Genomic DNA, 23,574 nt, shown 5'->3' with positions numbered 1-23,574 from the left:
CAAATTGGATGCTTATCTTGCTGGGATCCTATGACCCCAGCTGACTTCCTGCCCTTTGGGCAGGGGGCTGGACTCAATCTCCTGAGGTCCCTTCCAGCCCTAATGTCTATGAAATCTATTAGGTTTACGGGCAGTATCTGAAATATCTGAAACTAGCCAGCATCTCCATCCCAATATGAAATTATTTCAAAGAATAGTACAGTATATCAATCAGGTTGTGTCATGTTTTGGGCAGCTTAAGATTTCAGTGTCAGAAACGATTAGGGACCATTGCACACAGCAAGGACTCTCAAATTCTCCATCTTATTTTCATTGTCTAAGCAAAAACAGCTAAGACTGGACCTTCTGGTCATACTCCGCTCTCTTGGATGGCCCCTTTAGCATTTTGGTGAAATCTCTGGGTCACGGACTATGTTTTTACAGTATGAAGCATTATTAGCTCAGCTCATTCTTAATACTCCTAGGCATTACCAGAAAAATAAATAATCCATAGTTCTCTTTTCAGGCATAAACCCATGGCATTGTATAATTCCTCTCCCCTCTCCCTCCCCACAGAAAGTTTTTAGATGTTGGTGAACACTTACACAAGATTGTTGTTTAAACATAGGTGATCCACATTGATTCTTTTAGTTCTTGCTTTAATTTTCATCCTAAATTTGGGTTGAAATTCCAGAAGGCTTTAAAGCTAGTAAGTGTCTTCTGTTCTGGTCCTCTGTACAGGAGATGAACTGGGGTAGCTAACAACAAATAGAGTCAAAATGCCCCTGCAGGAGTGCCTGTTACATCACAAGGATTAAATGCTTTAATGGTGGAAAAGGTCAGACTTCAATAAAACCTTTAATCATCTCAAATATACATTAACACCAATGTTCTCCTATAAGGGCAAATTTTGTAAGAAAAGCCTCCTTTTTGCACCCTCTCCTTGCAGAACTAACTGTTCTTGCCTCTGTAATTGAACTATGAAAGCAAGTTCTGTTTGTCCCAGAGACGTTTTGAGAGTGTAAATTACATCCCGACAGAAGGAACAGTGGATCTCAGCCTTATTAAAAAATACCCAGAGAGATAAATCTAAGATGGATTACAGAGTACTTTCTAGCTGCTAGTGGGAACAAGTGAATTAAAGGAATAAGCAAGAAGATTTACTGGGTAATAGATACACTACTCGGCAAACCTGAAAATGTCATTTTATACTTTAAACATGTTTTGTTGATTTTCATCTTGCTGTAACAATGCCTTATATGGCAGGAGTAAATCTTATAAGAGTAGAAATGTTCTTAACATGACCTAAGATAGACTAAACAGATAGTCTGTCCTGGGAGTCTGCACTTGCTCTCCCACCCCCCATAACTAAGAATGTTAGAACCTATGAACATTATTCTCTCCACATAGGATTAGGACTTTACCCTGAAATTGTCTGAGAAGGTAGAAATTTTTGAGACTAGGAAAGGGAAGACACTTCCAGTGGGACTAGTGAATAGAAGAGACCCTCAAGGATCATCAGGACAGACTGCTGTACATCTCTGACAGCCCCAGAGAGGGAAATTCTTGAACACATCCTGTTCCTCCTCTCCACCCCAGCCAAACCCATAGAAGCTCCACGGTAAGGCCACTTCAGAGATTCCCCCTGGGATTGGTCTTGCCATCTGCCTTCAAGATGGGCATCCTCCGTACGACTTTGCTGCAGCATTTCCAAGTTTGGCTCAGGTGAGCAGGAACAGGTGGGTGAGGCATACCTGAAATCATGGTTCCTTGATGTGAAGACATGCAATTAATTACATAAAGAAAGGAAGCCTAGAGCTGGTAACGACAAATACCAGGGGGCAAGTGTTTAACACCAGGGCCCACTGAATACTCAAATCTAACAAGTGGGATTTATCCCATTCGAGTCACATGGGGCAAAAAGGATGGAATTGTCATATGAAATTTATAAGCACCTCAAGAGAATAAACTGCCATTTGTGCCTTGCAGAAAGGCTAGTATGGAGTGACAGGGTGATAGGTTATTTAACATTTGCCCAAGTGGCTACTTGGGGAGCAGCTAATCTTTACTTCCTGTCCTCAGGGTGAGAAAAAGGAGATGGGATGGGGCTGCTATGATTGAAATATTGACTAAAACCAAAGGATAAAATGTTTCAGGTGCACCTTCTGTGTACCTGCAAATCAGTCTCTCTGGGAGAAGAGGTTGATAATTTCACACACAAAGGTTTGCTTAATGAGGGTTTCTCTAAATGTATTTTATTAGTCATGTAACTTTGTCCCATTGAAGTCCTTAACCAGCCAAAGCTTCCACTGAAACTAGGTCAAGCCCACAGTTTGGAGCAAACTATTAGAAAAAGTGAGAGATTCATGAAGAAATAAACTGGTACATAAAGTGACTGGATCTGGTGTCTACAAATCAGTTTGCCAGGAATCGTCTGTGCCCCGATGATATTGACTTCCAGTTGTTAGAATATTCATAAGACCTCTTAAGGAAAAAGAGAAAACACAGACACACTGAAAACAAACAAACAAACAAACAAACAAACAAACCCTGGACATCTCATCAGAAAGCATCCACAACTTGAAGTACATTTCAAGGAAATACTCAGGTTTACACTACAAAAGATATTTATTTCAACTAACTTCATTTTAGCCTGGAGCATTTCTTTGTACTGGTTAGTCTGACTCATTTCCTCTAGGTTCCTTCATGGTACTGGACAGCGTTCTTTGGTAAAAGCAAGGTTACATCATGACTCCAGCATTAAAGTTAATGGGGAGTTTGGCAGCAAAAGAAATAGAATGAAGTAATGCGTTTTAAAGCCTCTAACCAAAATATCCCCTGAGCCCCTCAATCAAATGTGGAGGACAAGAGCTATAACCATAAAGACTTCTGTATTTGTACTTTGTAAATGCTGATTTCTCATCACATCTTAGAGAAGCAAGTGTGAATGCTTAGCGAGACTATTCAGGAGAACTTCTGGGAAGAATATCAGAAAGTGGTAGGAGCCCATATGCACGGAAGAAACTGCCAGCCTTCCATTCCCCCCAAACACTAGGGTCTCTGCAGCTTCCACACTTGTGAGTGGAAAAACAAGCTGAACAAACTAGCCAAGCTAGTTTAGTTTATTTTTAACTGCAAGTGTGCAGAAGAAGGAACTATCCCACATCCTGTCCTTTTGGGACCACTTTGACAGGATTCAAAAATAAAAGATTCCTTGGGTTTTTAAGGTTCCTGTTTGTCCAAGACTTAAATAAAAAGAAATATAGTTCAATTATGCAATAGCATAATCTCCCAGCTGTAAAGAGGCTGGAGAAGACGACCAGTCACTTAAATATATCAGATGTGTAAACTCTGATTTTAAAATATGAGTGAAATATTAAAGGACTTCCTTGCCTCTCTCATTAAAAGCTGTTTAGGCAGTGTGGAGTCCTGTAAAGCATAGCTGAGCTTTCATTTGAATCTGAAGAAATAGATATAAGAACTTTCAGCCTTTAAGCTAATGCTGAAAAGAAAGAAGTGGGAGCCCTCAGAAAGACATAAGTGCACAACGGGAAAGACTGAGTGGTCAGGCTGCCAAATTCAACTTCAAGAAAGATCGAGGGGAGGAAAAGAGAAGTAGTTATCTTTGCTCCCAAACCTTTCACTTTCCTCTCCCTATTCCATCACCCTACATATCTCCACTTTCCCCTCCAAGCCCATGGCCTTTCTACCTTCCTTGTCTAGTCTCCAGGGCTAGGGACAGACATTCAAAAGGCCTGAGCCTGAATTGATTCAGTCTTTGTAGGTTAGTCTAAGCCGGCTAGGTTGAATTGGTTTCCAGCTGAACAGACATTCATTCTCTCTAGGCTGAGGAAATGCAGGCACATGCCTACAGTGGCTCAGGCTAGAGTTGGGGGGGGGGGGCATTAGAGCAGCCCTCCCTCCCCTTGTTTGGTGCTGAGCTCAGGGGGGCATGGCCAGACCCCAGCAGGATGCTTTGATTAGAGAGGGGTCATGCCCCCCAAGCAGCCCAGCAGGGAATTGATCACAGTATTTATCACCCCTAACTCATTGTTTATCACCCCATTACGAAAACAAAGGGTCATTACCAACTACCTGTTGATTCTGCCTTTGTCCTGCCACAGCAGGGACCAGAGCCAGCATGTGGTCTGCTGTGGTGTTAATGCTGAGGTGTCGGTAAGGCAGAGGGGATGTGGGGGAGCAGGCAAATGCCTGCAGTCTCCATCAGAGCTCTGGCCAGGAAGCAGAGAGGAGGGGCCAGCTCTGCTGTAGAACAGAGAGCCCTGTCCAGCCCAGAGAGCATGCTGGGATGCTGGGGGTGTCTGATTCATTTTAAACCAGCAAGGGGTCTGAGACAGACATTGCATAAACCAATTTGACCCAAATCAGTTATGTCCAATACTACATTCAACCAGATTTCTCTCAAACTGGTTTCAGTCATTTTTAAACTGTTTTATGTGCAATGAACTTCTGTTCTGTTACAGGTTTAAACCAGTTTCTGATCACTTAAACCAGTTTGTGTGTAATGTCTGTGAAGACAGCTGCTGAGCCCTGTCAATTTAATACACCTGACGTCTGCATTCTCACTTAAAAATTTGGACTGGCTCTCCTGCCATCTAGTTTTCAGGTCCCAAAAAGTAAGGATTCTCCCATTCTTTTCCAACCAAAGAATTAGAAAGAGAAACTGTTTTTCACTCTGTCTAATAGAAAATAAAATGTAGACTCCGTGGCAGAGTAATAGGCCACATATGAATGGTGGTTGTATAGCAAAGTGATTTTGAAGTTTCAGCAGTAACTAAATTACCTTAACAGGGAAAAAACCCAAAACACTGTTTTGGAGAGCCAGCAACATGGGTATTACCACTTCTCTAGTATATTAATTAAAATACTTCAATATGAAGTAAATATCCTCAAATCATGATATATTTTAAGTGCTTAGAAGTAAAATAAAGCTATTTAGCCTTATAGAAAAAGAAATGGTAGTCTATTTAATAAGCCACTGGAACTTTTAAAGGCCATAACATTTGAAAGAAGTTTTTTTCTGTTGTCCCATAAACTATTTCAGTAGTTAGCTACATGTTACACTAAAACAAATAAGCCTAACCTTGCATCCTTATTCAGGCAAACCTCACATCAAACAAAAGGCCTCAAGGAGTAGGTGTTATATGCACCAATCTTCATGCCAGCATGGCAGTATTTTTCCCCACTAAGTTTGACAAGGATATTTTTTAAAGGCGCTAATAGCAGTTAATTTTTACCGAATTGGTTAGGCACTACAGCCCTAGCTGTGGCTGTGAAAAATCTTACCCTTGTACCTTAATTGTTTAAGCTGTAGCTTTGAAGCAGCAAGCAGAAAGAAATAACTAGCTGGCAAGCAAGCCAGAAGTGAGATGCTTCTCAGTGTCTGGAAATCATGTTATTTGGGTCCCTCTTTCACAGATTCCAACTGACCTCTCCTGGTTGCTAAGATACCACTGTATTGCAGTACAGTAATCATTTCTAGTCTCTTCTAAAATAGTTAATTAGTTCATGTCAAGTTCACTTTGCAATAAATAAGAGAACATATAGAAGTAATTCAGAATTAATGGTCTTGTTTTGAATATTTTAAATAGAATGATTTGTGCCAAATCTGCATAGACTGAGAGAATAGAGGGTTTTTTGAAGGCTTGTTCTTGGTTTTCACATACCATACGATTCCAGGATTAGATCTGCAACAGAGTAAGGGAATGCCAACTAGCTCTGCCCCAAACAATGATACCAAATCTTTTGCAAACAGTAATAACAATTCTCACATGCAGTTTATATTGCTGAGAAAGGTCTGGGTGTATGTATTAGGAAAAAAAAACGCCTGCTTTCTGACACCCTTCCCCTGTGTCCTTTAGCACATTAGTTTATTAGTCCACTGAAAGAATGGCCTGTCCAAGTAGACAGACTACAATCTAGGATCATGTCTGTAGGAAGGGAAGGGGGCCAAAAAAACAAAAACTCACAAAACAACTCCTTCCCCCACACCCCAAAAAAACCAACCCAAACAAACCAAACAACCCCACCACACAGAGCAGGGAAGAGGGTTACAATAAAGGAGAGAACAGAAGGAAAAAGAAGAGCAGTAAAGGCTGCTACTGTGACTTCTTTAGAGAAAAAAGATATTTTTTTTCCTCCAAAGAAAAAAGAGACCAAAAAAATCCACTAAGTGGTATGTGAATACAAAGGCTTAGGGTATATCCACATATATCAGTTGCTTGTTACCCTTTTACTCATCCTTTATTTACCTTAACAAGTTTAAACATTATGCCCTTTTACAGAAATAACCCCAGTCTTGTCATTTGCTGGGCAGATCTCTAATTAGCGTCTCTGCGGTACATAGCTTAGAGCAAAAGGCTCCATGTAATTTGATTTCCAAACATGCATGAAAAAAAATAATATTGCATTAAAGAACAAATGAACCAGTCCTTACTGCCTGCTATTTGATGCTCATAACTGGTCTGTCAATACCTCCCTAACAAGTTCTTGGGAGGAATAATACTGCTAAATATTAATGACACTTAATATCTTAGAAGCCAATTCAGTTAAAGCCTTTGAAAATACAACATATTCACTATGGGAGGGGAGTACATAAATGAACTTATCAGTATTAACAGGTAGCTACTATTAAGTGTAGGTGACTATTTATTTCAAGTAAAATTGACAGTCAAAACCGTCACACATTTAGAATACACTCAAGTTAAGCTGTGTGTGCTCATTGACCAAGGCCTCAGATTCAGTCCTCCTCTTGCTATAATAGTCCAAAAGCTTTCTATACTACGTGGGCTGAATCCTGCAAAGTGAAAAATAACTGCTGTTCTCGTTACAGGAGCAGCTGGAAGCTCCACCTGAGAGCAGAGTCCTATTACACTAGATGCTGGACAAATATAGCAAGAGTCTTTATCCCAAAAAGCTTACTGTCCAGCCAAACAAGATATTTTTATTTTATTCTTTTTTTTCAACAGATGGCAAAATGAGGCACCAAGACATTAATCTAACATTACACTCAAGATCTTTGGCAGAAGCAGGAACTAAATCTGAATCTCCCTTTAAGTGCTCTACTTTGTATCTTATCTAATTTGCTTCCATGTTGGGCATCAGTTGACATGGCACCAGGTTCTTCTTGGCCAAAATTCCAGTAAGAAAATTATGCTGTCCATAAATTATGAAGCAAAAATCAGCTCCATGAAAGCAAAGAGCTGACTGAAGCTTCATGGTTGAAAAACAAGGTGGATGCACTGTTGAGGCAGACAGACCACACCTGGTGTCTGAGCAGGAGCACAGGACGCCAAAGCTCTTCTAAGGGCTTTGTGGTTCCTTCCCCATGCTGGTGCTGCTGGTCCTGCCTCCCATCTTCCTATAACACTACTGTGTGGCACATAGCCAGAAGTCCTTTGAAGGTCCATTCTGGGTTGGGGGAGGGGATGCTGGTGGAAGTAAAGCTGGGGAATTGAATTGGGGAACAGCATGTTGTGTGGTGCTGTTGGGAATACCAAAGTGTGGAGGCGAGTAGGGACCCCTGGGGTGGAGGCAGCATGGTGTAAAACCATTGCTGCAGTCAAGTTATATTACTTATCCAAGAAAGTGGTTTTATTGACAATTTCCAAATATTTTTAGTATGGTTTCAACTTGGCCATTGTCCAGGATCTAACAGAAGGGTTTTATTTAGGGGTGCACCAATAAAGATTTTCTTTACCAACACTGACAGCTGATTATTCACAGGCGTATTGGCCAAAACCAATCTGATAACCAATTTACAGGAGCACAGCCAGGCAGTGTGGAGAGCAGTTCCCTGCAGGTAAGTCTGTGGAGGGGAAGGGAAGGGAAGGGATGGGGGGGCAGCTCTAGGCTCCCCAAAAGTGAAGGAGGGAGTAGGGCTACGGGGGCTGCACAGCTGAGGCAGCAAATGGCACCCCAGGGCCAGGACAGAGTGGGATAGGGCTGCAGGTGGCTCATCCAATGGATTAGCGTTCCAGTGCTTAAAAATGGCAGCAGGAGTTAAAAAATGGTGGCTCAAATGAGCTTTAGTTCAAGTACTACCGCCATTTTTAAGCGCAGGGACACTTTTAGGGCAAGGGTGGAGGCAGGCTGCCTGCTGTGGGCTTGGGGCTATCCACCCTGCTGCCTTTGCCCCAAGAGCAGTGTGCTGGCTGCATATCCCCTGCCTGGCTGACAGCAGGAGGCACAACCAGCATTCAGCTCCTGAGGCAAAAGCAGCAGGGCAGAGAGCCCTGAGCCCACAGTGGGCAGCCACCTCCCCCCCCATGCACAAATCTGGGGGACATGCTCCCCCCATGCCTCCCCCAGGGATGGCACAGTGGCAGGGAGCCACCTCCCATCCTCAGTCCCTCCTGGATGAGCTGCCTGTGGCTCTGTCCCACTCCCTGCCCCAGCCCCATGATCCCATTCACCACCCCAGCTAGGCAGCAACCCCAGCCCTAGCTCTACTCCCTCAATGTGGGAACCTCGATCTACCTGTCCCCTACCCCATTGCCCCTTCCCCTCCACAGACTTACCAACAGGGTGCTACCCTCCACGCTGCCTGACTGCATTCCTGGCCATGTGGATGCTGCAGCTGTGCACATGGCATCTGGGAACCCTGGCCAGAAGTCATATTGTATGCATCAGTGACATTATCAACTACACCAGCCCAAAAAAAGCCGATAATGTTAATTTTCCTTTTACTGGTGCTGATCCCATATGGCACTGAAATCTTAGTGCACCACTAGTTATGTTTTACATAATGAAAATGTATGTCAGTAAAAAAAGTTTGGCTGTCACTTAAACACTTTTGGTAGTCAGTAAAAGCTTTGCAGGTTATCATTAAAAAACCCCACAAAACACTTGTCTTGTGTTGGTAACTGACCCTATTCCTATGATTTCTCTCTTTTTTTCTTTGAGAAACTAAAATATTTGTTTGATTCTGCCTGCCCATTCCCAATCTCTGTCTTCATAAAAAAATCTGTAGTCTTAAACACACCAGTGTTCTTGTACAGCATTGTTTTCCAGATCTCTGTACATACTGTTCATTCATCTATCCATCCATCCAGGGTGATTAGACACAACAGGTGATATGGTCAAAAGAGGGCTTTGAATGCATCTTATTGGAAAGTCTTAACAACTCCTGACTTTTCCCTATGGGTTTTCCATTTTAGCCATCACTGCTCAGATCCCAAGGGGACCAAAACATACAGTGGAAGACTGGCAAGTGAAAGGAATATTGTCACCGTCTACCATTCACAGGAATTTGTCTCAGCTGGGAGAGGACATGGGGTGCCACTGAAAAAGGAATAAGCATTTTTTGTGAAAGAAGCAGTTTGAAAATGAACAGATACAATATTCTTTTAAGGATGCCTGCTCTACCAAGAACTTTTCTGGCTACAACTACCCCAGAGAGATAATACAACATATAATATGGTATATGTTGATATGGATATCTGCATGGGGTTGAGGCAGAGAAGCATGTGTTCCCTTCCCAAATCAGATTTGGCTTGCTTTTAGGGTTTGGTTTTGTAGGCTTTTTAAAGACAGGAATCAGTTCCTGGAGAGTACCATTTTAAAGACATCAATATCTAATGTATTTTTAAAGGCAAAAAAACTGGACAGCGATGACAGGCAGTTCTTATTCCACATACTTAAATCAACTAAGAAACTCGATCCTGCAGTACATTTAAAAGTTGGGAGGATTTTCATAACATCTACTTGGAGGGGGAAGGAAATCTGTATGTATACTGAATATCCATTTTGTTTTCATTTACCAGATAAGAATACTGTAGAAGAATATGCACTTACACTGAGAAATTCACTAGATCAGTAGTGTTTCCTGAATAGAGATAGTCAGAGACTATCTTCAGGAAAAGCTGGAAATTCTGCATTAACACTGGTGCCTTGATTCTGTATTTAGTAAGTCTGCCTTTCTCCTGTGAGTTATTAGTAATTTACATATCAATGTACAGACTGACTGTGGTTGATCAAACTGGATATTTTGCACTTATACAAGTGTGTTTGTATACTGCAAACTTTTATAATATGCCATCTTAAATTCTTAAAAATATTTATATATCCACAGGGGCAGATCCAGAGGAGGTGCAATGGCATGGATCCACCCCGCTTTCAGTCAGTGACACCGCGGGACCAGCAGCCAGGGACTTTTTTAAAGTCCCTAAATCGGGTAAGAATTCCCACCCCCCTTCCACTTCATGCTCAGCAGCATCTCCCCCCCATCCCCTTCCCACTCCACCACTTTCCTTGCCCACAGCTGCCACTGTCTCCAGCTGCCCCAGGGGCAAGGGCTGGGGAGGCAATAGAGCCACTCATGCCCACTCCAGCCATGCTCCATGGGGAGCTGGGCTCAGCCGGAGACAGCGGCAGCAGCGGGCAGGTTCCTCTTTCCTGCCAGCCAGGACTAGGCACAGGGAAAGGGAACCTGTCCGCTGCTGTCTCTGGCCAAGCATGGCTCCACATACAGCCTGGCTGGAACAGGGCAGGAGCAGCTCTGGAGCTTCACCCCTACCCCTAGTCCCCAGGTCAGCTGGGGACAGCAGCAGGCAGGGGAGGGAGATGAAGGTGGGGGGGACAGCGAGGGGATGTGCCGCTGAGCACAGAGGGGAAGGAAGAGGGGGGGGAAGGGAAGATTCTTACCTGATTGGAGGACTTTAAAAAAAAAAAAAAAGACCCTGACTGCTGTTCCCACAGCATAATCTGTCTACCCTAGTGTGGGGTGAGGAGAAGCTGGGAACGGGGTACAGCCACCCCTACAGCACCAGTCAGTGATCCTCCATCTCCCTTTACAAAATCCTGGATCCACTCAAGTATATCCATTACATAAACACAGTTTCATAATCAGTGACCACTTCATTTCATTTTACTACTGCTTGCTTGGAATAGATCTTTAAGCTTTCTGATATCACAATTTGAGCTGGGGCAGACGGCTCCAGAAAAGCTTTTGCAGTTCCTCTTCTGAAAATCGCAGCCATGGGTCCAACCAAAGGGATCATGAAAGGCTCTTTCCACGACTTTAGGTCCACTTAGCTGTCAACAATTCACATTGGGCTTAAGCAATAAAAGGCTTTGTATGGATCATCTGTACAGGTTTCAGAGCAAATAATTTTTGTTAAATCATGAAAGTCTTAAGCTTAGGCCTATAGTTACTTCACATGTCATCTCTGTTAATATTCAGTGTCATACAGAAGTTTTCTGGCCTCTTAGAGAGCAGAGGAACCATAGCACTGGGTCAATTTGTGTAGTTAGAAAAATCCATTAAGGACTTGCTCTTCCTAAATAGCTTTTTAGTGGGTGTAATGTGTTGTTGACTTTTGACCAGCATCATGTGAGTGTGTAAAGGCAGGTGGTTCTTGTTGTGAACCTGCAAACATGATGCATTGCTTCACCATGGGAGTTTAATTTTCTGTGATACAACACGAGTTTCTGATTTTGAGGAATGTTCTCTGAGATATCAATTAGGCCAACCCAAGCCAGACAGCGTGATACTTGTATCTTCTTTAAATTAACTTGTATTTTGTTTAATACAGAGATAAGTTGTACTAGTGAAACATTTGCCCCACTTCTTTCTAGGAATAAATTACTAAACACCTCTTCTCTTACTGGTTGCTAGGCTCAATTACTAAAAACATCCAATTTGCAGTCCCTGAATTCAGTTGGAGTAGTCACAGCTTCTACCCAGCTGTATACAATACAGAGGAATTATAGAAGTGTTCCATATTCTGCCACTCATTACACATAATAGCACTGTGATACCCCATTCAGAGTCCTCAGTTTTATACATGCACAGCAACGCCTACCTCTCCAGTATCCCCTCCATGAACACACAGAGGAGTAGCGTGCACAGAAAGCTACTTCAGTCTGTATAGTAAGGGGATTGGACCAGACATGGAGCAAACACATTTGACCCTGCAGGCTGAATAAATGACCGGGTCAGTGGGCTGGATTGCTCCTGCAAAGTAGCCAGAATGGGCACCACATGCAGCACCCAGGGCCAATCCAGCACACAGCATGCGGATCCACCCAGAGATGAATGGGTAGGCTGGTTGATAGGGCTCCATATCCCAGCCTGTAGGCCATATCTTTGACACCTCTGGACTAGATGACACCTGAGGTCTCTTCCGACCCTATAATTCTATAGAAAGCTTCAGTGAAAGCAGGAAGGTATTTTGCTGTGGAGGTATCAGATCTTGAACATGTGACTGTACATGAAAAACTAGTGGAATGGTCCAGGGATGAGGGAAGGGGCAGTGCATGAAAACCTATGGAGGATGGCCATCAGCTTGGAGCAGCATGCAGATTTAGAGCAAAGGAAACAAACAATGGCCACTACCGCAGCACATACAGGCTGTAACGGGAATCAGGAAAGGCTTGCAGCGGATAGTGAGAATGAGGAAAAGCTTAGCCGAACTTTCCTGCAGAACTCTAAGCCTTCTGTGGTGTTGTTTTTTTAGCTCTGGAACTTGAGGGAAATTCCTGTGGAATATGTACCCCAACAAAATGGAAACAGACGCTCAAACCCAACAACATTTCACTTCTGATCTTGCAAAAAACTACTAACAAAAAAGTCAGCAACAGACAGAACACAAAACAAGCTCCTATTTCAGTCAGTGACTGAAATAAGCTTCTGCTGTGCTATTTCTGTCTTCCTTGGGCCAGAATCATTTCCATCCTTGTAAATCATTTTTCCATGTAACAATCTGGTTTCATTTTGCTGGCCTTGATATAAGAGAAATCTCTATTTAAACCTTGTAAATGTCCCTTGGAAACCAGATTAATACCAGTGAAGTAGCCAATAAATAAAATAAGCTTAGTAAATGGGAACTACCAAGTATTCCCTCCAGCATGCTGGAAAGTAGCAATAGCACTGGTTGGTTCCCCCTTAGTGTTCCCTTAGATTTCCCAACACTGGAAAGAGAGAAAGACTTTGTGCCAAATGAAGGAAAGCACCTCAGTTTGTAGCTGCAACTGTTCTATTCCTTTCATGTAGAACAATGAAATGTCCTCACTTTTACTGCAGTCCTATGAGGAAAAGCTGATCCTTTAGATGACGTGCATCTGTCAGTAATCTAGTCTCTTATTCCACCTACCCCACAACAGCTAGTTTCAGGGCTAGGTTCTACTTGTACACCAACACATATCCAAGCATTCATGTCAATGATCCTCTCCAGATGTAAACCATTCCATGATCATACACATTAAGCTTAGATCAGTAACATTTTCTGTAATGTTATGCCAAAGGTAACAGAACTGAGAGCAATTAGAAAAGCGTGAAAGTCATCCCTGTGCAGAGGTCCAATACAAGGCCCTCTCTTCAAGCAACACTACAGAAGTCTTGTAGTACTACCCTCTGTACAGGTCTGAATCTTAGGGGTAGAATGAAGATGGGTTAAGGTCCTGGAATTGCATGCCTAGTTTAAATACTCTAGGAATTACTGAAGACAAGGAGGAATTTGTTTGTTTTAAATAAGTTTTCATTATCAGAGAAACAAAAAGGACATATTAACTAAAGTACTGATTTAGTTTACCAAGATGATATTATCTAATCCTGTATCAGAACTCATCTTTACTTTAAAATTTAGCTTTAAAAAAAAAAAAAAAAACACCTACACAAAATGTATGAATAAAACAGGGAGGAAAAAAATCCTCAGAGGCCAAATACCAATTTGAAAATTCTTACCCATCAAACAATATGATAAGATACAGAAGAGGAGAAGTGCAAGGCCCTTGTTGGGAGAAAGTTGATGCATTTTTCACTTCAATCTTAAAAACTATATAGGCTGAGAGAACACAGGATACAAAGACAACATAAAGATAATGCCAGTCTGAACTACATGAAAATCATTCTTGTTTGGCTTCTTTAGGCATAATTTGAAGTCATCCCACACTTGAGCCATAAATAGTTTCTTTCAAAGCAGCATATTCTATCAGTGTGTAAACTAATCCTGCAGAGTTGGTAGCACATATTAGGGCAATAATAATATCGTAATTAAGAATTATTTTGTATCCCGCTTAAGTAATAACAGACTTTAGAGTATATATGAGCCCAAGAAAAGGATTATGATGGACCTTCTCATGCTGCACAATTGAAATTAGTAGGGAGAGCTACATAAAAATGGTAGCAAGATTAGAGCTGTTTAAAAGTCAGAGTTTTTGTTCTGCAGGAAAATCCAAAGTGCTATTTTATTCCATCTTAGAATGAAGAAATAGAACTAAGTTTCCCATGGAAAGGAAAACCCTCCTTCACCAAAATTATTTTGAAATAATCAAACTGGTTTTGTTCATAGGCGATGCATAGCAGGGGCACATCCACCCCACCCCGAGAGGTCTGGTGCACCCCCTGCCAGCAAGCGCTCCGGCTGGTAGGGGAGCACGGAGAGCGCTTGTGCCCTCCCTGAATTTGGCTCAGCTGGTAGCACATTGATGGCAGAAGCGACCAGCAGGGGGCCAGGGGGCAGCGATGGGTTGCTGAGTATGCCAGCAGGACAGCTGGCACTTCTACATGCGGCACAGTGGCGGTGGAAGTGCCAGCACGCTCAGCAACCGACTGCTGGGGACCCCCTGGTCGTGCCCCACTGGTGCCCCCCCCAGACTCCAGAGGCACCAGTTGCCCATGGTTTTACTCCACCCAAAAAATGTCAGAAGGAAAACTGTGCCTGGGACCCCATGCTCAGAGGCTTCCATCTTAGGCTAGTGGACTAAGACCAGTGACCTTGCAACTGGGGAAAGCTTCCTGCCCTATGACAAGAGCCCTAGAAAACCTAGGGTCTCCAAGCCTCACGGTTTTATAGCCTGCCATGTGAATTACTTTATCCATATGGCAGGCCTATACAAGCCACAGACCCAGGAAGCCAAGCTTGCCACACAAGTTGTCAGGAAGTTTACTGAAATGCATGGAGATTTCCATAATACTTTTTAATTTCAATGAAGGAAAAATTGTTTAGTAAGAAAATTCTCAACCAACTTTAGGCAAATAGTAATGCCAAATGATGAATTTGTGTCTCCTAAGATTGAATTTGTAGATATGACCAAAATATATATTCTTAGTACCGTAAGAAAATCCCTGTATGTCTGTAGTGGCAATTTGCTCTTCTTTACTTCATTTTAAAATAAAGTAAAGGACTGGTCCCTCAATTGGTGCATATCAGTACAGCCTAACTCACTCTAGTTCTGCTAGATCAGTTTGCATCAACTGCTGATCTTGCTGCATTGTTCCCAAAAGATTAAAAGCTAGGTCTTAGCTAAGATTACATGGCAAGGGAGGTGGGGAATGCCTGAAATTTCTCTGGAATGTTCTCATTACATTTATGGGGTGCCTGGAAGAGTGATACCCAGACTCCTCTTTGAGATCACTGGGTGCTGCTGTGGTAGACATACTATTTAACAATTTTGTAATAAAATGGTTACCATAACGCAGACAAATTTTGGAAGAGATTAATAAAAAATTCTGGTATTTTTTTTCTATATAGTCGCACAAAATTCAGATTATTTGATTCACTCAAGTAGCATTATGCAAGGCAAGAGGGCTTTTCATATGTGTAAGCTGAGCAAGATTCGACTCTGGTGCCTGTAGTTATTAAAGAAGAGTGGTTTGATTAGTTTCAACTTGCTTTCAGTTTTAGTTTTAAAAAGGAACAAATACTGCTGGGGGGTGGGGGAATCAACGAGGTGCCAGAGCTGGCAACTGCAGGTCCCCTGAGTTGCCAGCTATTCTAGTCAGGGTACCACTGAAAAGCCTGGTTGAGAGCTGTTTTCTGGCAGTTGTGAAGCAAATGGCTGCTCCTTCATTTTCTCCCCCAACAGTGGGCTTGCACAGGAGTATCAGAGCAGAACAGGTTCTTTATTCTAAAAGGCAAGAAAATATGTATTTAAAAAAAAAAATGCAGATGTCCCCGCCTCTCTTCTTAACCATTAGCTCTTTGCTAACAGTCAGAACACTTCATAAACAATAATCTGTAATTGCTCGTCTCGCCACTTCCTGTTTGGTTCACACATGCCAATTAAAAACAGGGAAAACAGCCTAGTCCATTTCATTTTGTGGATCTTGTGCATTAGCACAATGCTAGAGTGTTGCAGGTTTCACCAGGGAATCGAAGCATGTTTTTACATTGACTTCTTAGGTTTCTGTGCACACATTTCTCTTACCATGACTTTTTTTCACCAAGCACCTCTGCCTTCCCCATCCAAATGTAAACATTAAGCCTGAAACATATAGCCTAACAGTGGCTAGACTACAACTCAGGAAAGAAGAAAATACAGTAAAATGTAACAGGGATAGATGCTTTGGAAATTCTTGTAATTAAAAAAAACCCTGCTTTTTTGAAACGCCCCATGCTGTGTTGCCAATATGCTGCATGCAAGAGAAAACAATCATGAAGGGAGAGGCCACAGTTCTGAATTTCTCCCTTGCTTCCTTGTCATTCAAGGGTGAATGCTGCAACTGTATATCAGGGGCCCTTCGTTGCTCACTGTGATGCTGTAATGTTGATCTCCCCTTCCATGTGGTAGCTTTGAGAAGTTAACTGCAGCTTTCATCAGCATATCGCACCCCAGAGTTTCTAGTCCTAATCCCAGCTCTGCTGGGGCAGGAAACTGCGAGAGAACTCAAAGAAAAGCCAGCCAAACAACAAAAGAGCCTGAACAGCAACCAGTACCAACCATGCTGCTTGGTCAGGACAAAGCTACAAAAGCAACATGTGCCAGGCCCAGATATGCAGTAAATGTAAAGCAGGGCTCAGCAACACAGCTAGGCCAAGATAATAGTAAAACAGTAAAAGGGGTGATTTGGGCCTGAACATACAACAAAAGAGTGCCAGGCGTATTTGGCCGCAGCCTGGACATTTGATCTCAGCTACACTGTTAATGCTGAGACTTAACAGCTACAAAACTACAAAAAAAAGGGGCCAGGCCTATCTTGGCTTGGACCTGAACTACAACTAGCACCCAATCACACTGCTTGGTTGGGACATAAACTGTAAAAGGGACAAAAGGAGGCCCAGGCCCATTTCATTGGGACTGGACTGGGTGGCAAAAGGCCAGCTAGACCTATGCTGCACTGAGGCCTGGATACACAACAGGAAGTGCCAGGGCTCTGCTCAAATCTGCCAGCCAAACTTATGGCTGGTGCTCAGCCTCATGAGTGGACTGAAATGCAAGAGCTGTGAAATAGCAAAGACGACCTAGGCTTATGGCTGCAGCCTGGATATCCAGTCTCAGCTATACCACCACGCTTAGACACTGCAATCCCCAACATGAGGAGGGCAATAACTGCTGGGGCCTTGTTCCTGGTCAGTCTGTACATTCATGACATCATCCCACTCAAGGCTTACATGGCCAAAACTGCCAGCAAGACATACAGCTAAGGTTCAGCAACACAGCTATGCTGAACCCAAAAGTTACAATAACTAAAACATGCCAGGCTCTCAGTCCTGGCTTAGAGCATGCCAGCATGAGTGCCAGGCTCCAACCTTGGCTAGTTTGCTCTTGGGATTGATTCCCGCCCCCCTCCCCCCCTTGCTTCATCCCACTCAAAATCCAGAAAACACAAAAGGGGAAAGAAGGAGAGAACAGGGGTCTCAAGCCCCGAGGCAGACTCTCTCCCTGTGCTTGAGGCTTTCCCGTCGCATAGCTTTTGCTTGCCTCTCCAGTAAAGAGGGGAGACCACCCCCCCACACTGAGAGCAGGTTTGCTGATTCCCAATTCAGCAGTGCAGCTCTCAGCAGCCCCAGAAGAAAAGAGCCCCCAGCCCAGGTGGTCTGAACTTTAAATAACTTTTCTGATGTCATTACGGGGTCTCAATCAAGAAACAGCATCATTTGAACACTGCTAATGCAGACCAAACAATTCAAAAGTGGTCAGTGCTCCTGGTTTTGCAGGTTCCTTTAAGGAATCTTAAGACAATGGTCTGGACACAATGAGGGGAGAGGGGAGTGGTCCTCTTCCAGTCCCAAAACCCCTCATAATATACAACAAGCAAAAGCACACGCTTTGCCCCACACAACTCCAAGTGTGTGCGAGTGTTACAGATTTCTTACAGTAGGCTAAATAACAGAGACACTAGTTTATGCACTTCCCGTATTTTGTCTGAAACAAGCCAAGCTGGCAACAAATTAGGAACCAATTCCTTCTCTTGAGCACTGAATTTATGATAGTGGTTTTGCTGACAAATCTGATGTTGCTCTGGTTTAACAGGTATAATCCAAATAGTGGCAAAGTACATTTCTCCACTGGTTCTCCGCACCAAATAACCATGTTCTCAACCTCTAGGAGTGAGAAAATAGCTCTTTCTACCCTTTGCCACAAAGAGTTCCAGTTGCAAAGGTGCATATTGTCCATTGGAAATGAGACAAAAGCTTGGTAACTGCACGACTACTAGTGCACTGAGGGGATTTCTAAGGGCCATCCACAACAGGAGATGAGAAATGAATTGTCAGAGTTATTTTGGCAGGGGCACAGGCTGAGTGTTCCACTTTAAGTTCCCTTACCTACATGTATACATGAAAGTAAACTGAAGTATTCAGAGAGAGGAATGTACAAACAGGAAATGCCTCTTCAATTAGCAACATCAAGCGCCTATAGAACAGCAAGTCACTTGACCACATCAGTCTCCGACTACTAGTTCTTATTGCCCAACTTTCCCCACTCAAGAAAATACAGCCCAAATAGGATTCTTCTGTGGGTTTTCCAGTTGTCATGAGGAGTAACTATCTGGTTAGAGTTCTACAAACAACCAGGAGAATAAATGCAAGCAATATTTCACTATCAGTGAGATAATCAGAGTTACAGCTTAAACATTCTTACTATTCTAATTGGATAAGGAAACATTTTCTGCATTAGTTTTCTTAATAAGAGGTGTTGCATTTGTTTTCCTGAAGAGCTATGTAGAAATATATAATATAAAATACTGTTAGCTGATCACAATTAACCACCATGCACCTGATCTGCATGATGAAAAATAAACAAGCAATGACTTGAAATGAGAGAACAATGACATAGAAAAAGAGATTCTAGGATTTATAAACCATAAGAGGAGAGCTCAACAGGTGCTGACAGATGTGCAGGCCCCTGCTGTAACTCATAGCACATTACATGGAGTGCCAGGAGTTAGTGTCTCCCAACCCAGAAGAGGTTTGCCTGTTGGGTCAGGGCGGGGAGCTCCATTTTGGAGCTGATGGAGCCAGAGGATCCTGCCTGCAGCCTCTTTCCCCAACTCTACCCAACTCTAGTTCTGTCTGCAGGAAGAAAGGGGTTAGAATGGAGGGGAAGGGAATGCAGGCGGACCTGAGCTTGAGGGTGGGCAAGTAGATTGGAGCCCCCTCCCGCTTCATGCCACCCCCTCCAACTCAGGCCAGGCAAACTCCAGCATGCAGCTTCCTCCCCCTCCCTTCCTGTAGGCAGTATCAGGGGCAGGGTTGGGCTGATTCAAGTTCCCCAAGGAGCTCCAAGGTGGAGTGCCTTCATCTGACCTCTCATTTGATAAGGATGAATTTGTCACATGATTGGCTACACGTTTGATGCACGTCACAGCACAGCTGTAGAGCAATTTCAGGGGTCAAGACGACAACAAATATCACGTCTGCGTGTGCCCAATAAAATGATCTAATTGTTATTACAGTTTATCATCATGAAATGTATAGGTACTTCCTTATCTCCATCTACTCAACCGTGTCTTTTGCTTTTCCTAAAGCCAGTTTTCTGCCTGCTCCTTTAGTGGCCTAGACCTTCTGCCACTTCATTTTTTAAGCTGACCTAGGATTTTGATTTAAAAAGGTCATTCATAATATAAAGAGTCTAACATTAGTGATTTACATTCCGTTGTCCCAAACAAGTCATAGCATCATCTTATAATGGAAACAAAGAGTAGGAAAGGGACACAAGCAGACACAATAAAACATCAGAGAACTCTGCTGGAGAATTCATTGTAATGAAACATAAGCTGAAGAAAAGAGCAATTAGGCAAATGAGTCCCTCTTTACACTAGCTAATCCAGTCACTAGCCTTGAAGATTACAACTTGAATACCACAGGGACATCCTTTCTGAATTCATTTTAGGCTGTGTCCCCTGTGCTGTGCAGGCTTATCCTCTGATAGCTTATGAGAAATTGGAAAAATAATGCCAGACATCATACTCAGAGACAACAGTCTGAGAAACATGTCACGTTATGCAATATGAATCTCTTACAACGTATATTAGATTGGGACAGTCTCCTTAAATAGAAAGCTCCCTCTAAAAGGGAAAGGAAGGAGCATCTGGTAAATATTAATTACCCTTGATTGAGAAACTGTTGAGAAGAGACCTAAAGGCAGTTTGGAAAGATAGGAAGGAGAAGCATCTTCTTTATCATACATAACATCAGCATCTTCTGGAGTCAGATTCTGTCACCTTTGTGAACACTGAAACACCTTCCTCTATGAAACACTGCAGTTAATTAAGACTTGCATTACATTACACTGGGGTTGGCTCATGACCCAAATCCCTTTACTCTGTATATACGTTTTAGAATCTATAGATACGAGTGGTTATGAAGGGAATACTAGTTCTAGGTGATGCAATGAACTTTGCAAAGAAAATAAGAGGCAAAATGTTTCTCCCTAAGCATTTTACTCCTAGTATCTGCTCAAAGAAACTAACGTGTTTGCAGTAAGAAAGGTTTATTATATAATTAGTGCTAGGAGTTGTTTTAGTACAGCTGAGAGCGCAAATAATTAAAAAACCCACAAGTCTAAATTCACCATTTCATTAATTATTAGCAAAGAAATAAATATTAAGCATCACAATTATGACTAAGTTATGGCTACAGGTGTATCTAATGGTTTCCAAATTCAAACCAATTTTTTATTTGGTAAAAATAGGTGAATAAATGCAAGGAGAATTTGCCTGAGCCTTGTCCATTCCACCACTAATAAGACTTCTTAGTTCATCTGGCACTGGCATACAAAAAGCATAATTCTTATAGCTACCTGGATTAAAAAGAAAAAAGGGGGGGGGGAGCGCTGTTCTGAATCACCGTTTACAGAATTGTGTTTCTAGCATCAGTGTTGCCAGTTACTGAAAAAGCTGGCAGATGATCATAATAGATTAACTTAAAAGTGATTTATGTTCTGTGCATAAGTTTCTGAAGTCCAGATAAGCAAAAACTGTTCTTCTGCATTTTCTCCTAAGCTGCTCTGTGTTTGGATGTTGGACCAAAACTTAGCAAGCAATAGCTTGCTTATTATCCATTTGACCTCAGTCTCCCTTCAGCAACTTTGGAGAAGGATGAGACATGCCATCTGATTTTCAAGCATTCTCTGACGTGCAAAAGAAAGAGTGGTTTTTGGCCTCCTTTAGTCCCATGTCTTTGCGGGATGGGTCCTCTTCACAAGTCATTTCTTTGTGCATTACAGTCAAATAAGTGTCATCTGTTCTAATGTTATCTGTTAGCTCGGTGGGATAGGCTGCTGTTAATGAGTGCACATAATAGTGAGAAGCCAGTCTCAGAAGCTCATTGCTGCAAGAAGCATAGCTATTGATATGCTGGATGGATTAAGGAGGCTTGGAAAGTTCTCACATTTGTTCCTGCAGCAAGTGCAATACTATTTAAAAATGTAGGGAAAAGACCATTGAAAAACAGTTAATTGTAAATTGTCTTCATGCTCAAAGCCTGAAGAAAATACAGACAGGCAGCTGGCCGATGGGAAGACTCTGGCAGAGTCACTTCTAAAACAAACTTTGGAAAAAGACAGACAAATAACCAAGGAAGGCCCAATGCTGCAAGATACTGCGGGGTCACAGGGAACCCTGAGTTCAGTCCATTGGCAACAGCCAGTCTACAGTATCCAGCACCATCAAATGATGCCCTCAGCAACCGGCAGTTTCAGGCCTAGAGGAGGGGAAACAGATCTCTTCAAAAGAATCTCTCTGAATAGCCTGGGGGAAAAAGATGAAGCAGGCCAGCACTTGAATTTGGCAACAAGTATAGCTCCATTAATGTCAGGTCAGCTCAGTTTAAGTTCTTCCCAATGCTGTGCCAAATGAAACATCAAAAGCAGTACAGAATAGAGCTCAATGGCAGAAAATTAGCAACTCAAATAAGTGAAAATAAAACTAGACAAAAAGGATAAACAAAAACCTCCTTTTCCAGGCATGAATATGGTCCATTAAATATTTAACAAGAAAGGTTAAAGTTGCACTGTGTTATTACAGGCAAACTGCAGATCTTCTCTCATATTGCCTAAACAGTGTCAGGATGTTTCATTAAAGGAATAAATGATTCTTAGCAAAAGTCAAATCAGTTAACAGTGTTTAAGAACATCAGTCAGCTGGCTTATTAGCTGGCAGAGTCAAACTGAATGTTTATACCTTATATAGCAACAATGCATGCACCACACATAGGTTAAATTTCAGCTCTTCTTTTTCCAAGCCTTGTGGAAAATCTTAGGATGTCCTACAACATTAATTAGTATTAGCTAGGATGAATGAGTATATTCCTTTCAAAAGCATCAAGAGGGATCCTGTCATCACACTTCAAATTACTTTAATTGTAAGCTTTTTGGGACAGGGCCCATCTTCTTCCTGTGCGCTTTGTGTTGCCTAGAACAGTGGGGTCCTAAAAGTGTTTGTCAGTGTGCTTATAATGAATAAAAGTATAGTCTGTTTTATGAAACTCTCTCTACCACCCAGGATAATAACCACCTCATTTCATTATATAAGTATTTCAGAGAAGAATGGACTCTTCTACTTGAAACAATCAAATACATCGTCAGAATTGGGATTTGAATAAAATGGTCCACAATTCTCAAAAAGACATCTTTAATGGGCCCACTGGAGACCCGCAGAACAGGATTTAGCAATTTCTGACCATCTCTTCCTTGACTGGGAATTGGGAGGTAGAGGTTTGTAACAACAACCCTCTCTAACTTCTACTGGAAAAGAGAGATCTGAATAGAAAGCAAATCCAACCACCATTACTCAGACCAAATTCACATTAAATTCAGGGTGAGCTGTGTACAAGCAAGAACAGCAGGATTAGTCCCTCAGGATGGAAGTTCTTATTGCAGAGCCCTTCCCAGAGCAACTGCTAGAATTTCTGAAACAGCTCCAGTAAGGGTTCATTTTATGAATACTGCATTAAATGGATGGAAGTATGGCAACATGAAGAGATTGGTTGTTTCCAGCGTCTTCAGAAATATTCCCGCTTCCTTTGAGGATATGTTCATTTCTACATCTGTACTGGAAGGAGAACAGTGTCTAGTCAGAGTCCATCAGGCTCTCAATAATCTATGCTCAAGACTGCAGTCACAGGAGATACTGCTGAGTTACTTTCTGTACAAGTGATAGTCCTGGTGAGCTGTCACATTATTTTAGCAGGTAAAAATATACAGTGTACCCTCTAACCCATCACTCACGTTCAGTGAAATACAGGGACTTTGTGGTTGTACCTGAAGCAGCAGGGGCATGACTACATTGACTGAACTAGTCGTTTCCCCTCTCAATTTTATTTCTAATAGATTTCATAGACATTAGGGCTGGAAGGGACCTCGGGAGATCATCGAGTCCAGCCCCCTGCCCAAAGGGCAGGAAGTCAGCTG

General features: G+C 42.4%; 1 protein-coding gene and 1 long non-coding RNA gene across 2 annotated transcripts in view; both read left to right on the top strand.

Annotated features, from left to right (window-relative positions):
- TNFAIP8L3 (TNF alpha induced protein 8 like 3) overlaps positions 1 to 23,574 on the top strand; it is a 70,749-nt gene that overhangs the window by 20,374 nt on the left and 26,801 nt on the right. The gene's annotated exons all lie outside the window — the stretch shown is intronic.
- Positions 10,076 to 10,845, top strand: LOC109309024. The gene is made up of 2 exons (XR_002100767.1): positions 10,076 to 10,174; positions 10,699 to 10,845. It is a non-coding gene; the product is annotated as an uncharacterized LOC109309024 (long non-coding RNA).

Source organism: Crocodylus porosus, unplaced genomic scaffold (assembly GCF_001723895.1).
Source record: "Crocodylus porosus isolate Cpor-Errol unplaced genomic scaffold, CroPor_comp1, whole genome shotgun sequence".
Classification (NCBI taxonomy): Eukaryota; Metazoa; Chordata; order Crocodylia; family Crocodylidae; genus Crocodylus; species Crocodylus porosus.
This window is presented reverse-complemented; position numbering and strand designations above follow the sequence as displayed.